The sequence below is a fragment of the Crocuta crocuta genome, unplaced genomic scaffold (assembly GCF_008692635.1).
Source record: "Crocuta crocuta isolate KB4526 unplaced genomic scaffold, BGI_CrCroc_1.0 scaffold129, whole genome shotgun sequence".
NCBI lineage: Eukaryota > Metazoa > Chordata > Mammalia > Carnivora > Hyaenidae > Crocuta > Crocuta crocuta.
Window position 1 is genome coordinate 977612 of NW_027551571.1, and position 2592 is coordinate 980203.

A 2592-nucleotide genomic window follows, 5' to 3' on the forward strand; every position below is an offset into this window, starting at 1 on the left:
CTCAGCGGAGGCCCAGAGACGAGATTGCTGTGTGTGGCGGTGATGGGGTATTTGGGGAAAGCTGTTAGTTTTGAGAAAGGCTTTGAGCTGAAACGCACCTCTCTTAGTTCCAGATGTTTACTGGTCTGTGTGTAGCGCTTGGCACACATCGCTGCCTTTGCTGTAATTAGGGTCATTGCCTTCACAACGCATTCAGCCCCCGATCGATGCGTAAGAGGACCTAACCAAGAGGAGGCTGTTGGGTCGGGCGGAGGCCTGCTTGTGAGGCCGGTGGCACGCCAGGCCCTCTGGGAGGCCCAGGGCACGGAAAGACGCAGTAAGGTGCGGCCCCTGCCCAGAAGGCACTGACCGGTGCGCAGGGGCCGAGGCAGACACATATGACGGTCATGAACAGAGGTGGCCGTGACTTGGCAGTTCCTGACGGGCTGTAGGTAAGAAGGCTTCCTTCCTGGTGGGTCGTGGAGTTCGGCCCTTTGGCTTTTGTTTACCCAGGGCGAGGTGCGCAGGGGCGGCTTGGAGGGACCACGAAAAGACTGAGGACCCTGGCCCGTCCCCCGTGTGGGGTGAGCAGCTTTGACAGCTGCCCTGCTGCCCACGTTCAGGCTGCTTCCCGGCCTCCCCTCACCGGGCCTGTGTCGATGGGCCTGATGCTGCGGTTCCGAGGCCCCTCCTCCCTGCTCCTGGGACGCCGACCGTCAGGTCTTCCCCTCCTCCCGGCAGGGAGCCGGGATAGATCTGCTGGCCTGTGCCAGGGTAGGAGTGTGCAGGCCTGTGGGGCAACCCAGGAGAGAAGGCGGGAAGTGAGAATTCACACGGCACCCACCGCGTGATGTGTGAGCGTCCCCGTCTGTCGTCTGTCGTCTGGTCTGTCGGCGCTGCATTAACTCAACGCCTTGCAGCGACCCTGTGAGGGAGGCGGGGCTTCGCAGGGCCTGGTCCCTGGACTAGCAGCGAACTGGAGAAAAATGACAGTGCTCGGGTCTCCCCACCGGCCTGCTGACTCCGAAGGTCTGGGGTGGGGTCCTGTGTCTGTGTTTTCTGAGGCCTTCTGCGTGGTTCTGGTGCACGTGTGTGAGACCCCGCGGTCCTGGGTGCTCCAATGACCTTGGACGCCGTGGTGTGGTCGGAGGTTCTGGTGTGTCGTACATCCTGAGTGTGGACGACATCCATCGTGCTGGCCAGCGGCAGCGACGCTGAAGCCGGGGCCGGACGTCCGGGCCGGGCGGGTGCCGTGTGCGCTGGCTCTGACGTGGGGCCTGCCTTCCCTGAGGGTCTGGGGTCTGTGCCCACCGGTGACCGCTGTGCCTGACCAAACGCAAGCCCCGTGGGGAGGGAGGCTTTCAGGGAACTCTGGGAAACGGAGCCTTGGGGCATGGGGAGGGGTGGCGGGCGCGGTGAACGGCCTCACGGACAGAGTGTCCAGGGCTCCAGCTCCTCGGCCGGGTGACCTCCAGGGAAACTTACGGCCCGGAGGCAGCGGGGCCTGAGCGGGCTCTGGCGTGCAGAGCGCCCCGCTATCTGTGAGAAATGTAAACACCGCCGGGAGCCGTGCCAGAGTCTCACCCCGACCCACCGCACGGGGCCAGGCTGCTTGGGGGGCTCGGGCTTCACGGGGCAGGCCTGCGCCCGGGGCCGCAACTTCTGCGCTTTCAAGACAAATCTGAGGGCGGACGGGAGACAGAGGGTCTGGAGGGAGACGTGCCTAGGGGTGTCTCATGGCTCTTTGGTACTTACTGGCCAGGCGGGTGCACACATGATTCCCGCGTGTGAGCACGGTTCTAACTTACAATCAGCTTGAAGCAGGTAAGTTACAATCGTATCACCACCTATTCTGTAACCCAGAGTACCTCGCAGGTTTTGGCACTTTTTAAAAAGAGCCCTTAACACTTAGGGACACAAAACAAACTGTAAGCGTCCCAGGTCAGTGGTGAGACAGGGTAGGGGTCGGGGGGCCGGCCGTGGGACAGGCTGGCTGGCTGCCGTCTGGGAGGCGTGAGCTCGGCCAGGGGTGCTCGTTCTCTGCGCTGAGTCCTGAGCTCTGGCCCCCGTGCCGGCGCCTCCCTGGGAGGGCCGGTGGTGAGGACTGGAGCAGGGGCTGCTCAGGGGGCCCGGCGGGCACCTGGATGCCCCACCTGCACCTCAGCCGGCCTTGCGTGCGGGCCGAGGGGACGTGCCCTCTGGGCGCGGTACCCAATCACGGGAGACTGCGGTCTCAGGCCCCCTGTCCGGCCACGCGGGAGCGGCCGGGGCCCCGCCTCAGCCCTCTCGCCACTGGGGCCTGGCTCCTCCTTGCGGTGGGGGCCGTCCCTTCCCCCAGAAGCCGGCTCTCCGCGCCCCCAACCCCACGGTGTGACAGTACCTGCAGAATGCTGCCACCGTCCCGGCAGAGAGTGCGGGCAGGGGTGAAGGGAGCTGGGGCTGTTTGAGTTCAGATTCCAGGTGGTTAAGCTGTTCTGACACCTGCTACCACGCGGATGAGCCTTGAGGACTTTATGCTCCGTGAAACACGCCAGTGGCACAAAGACGAATTCTGTTTGATTCCAGTTACGTGAGATACTTAGGAACAGTCGAAGTCATAGAAAGTCCAACAAT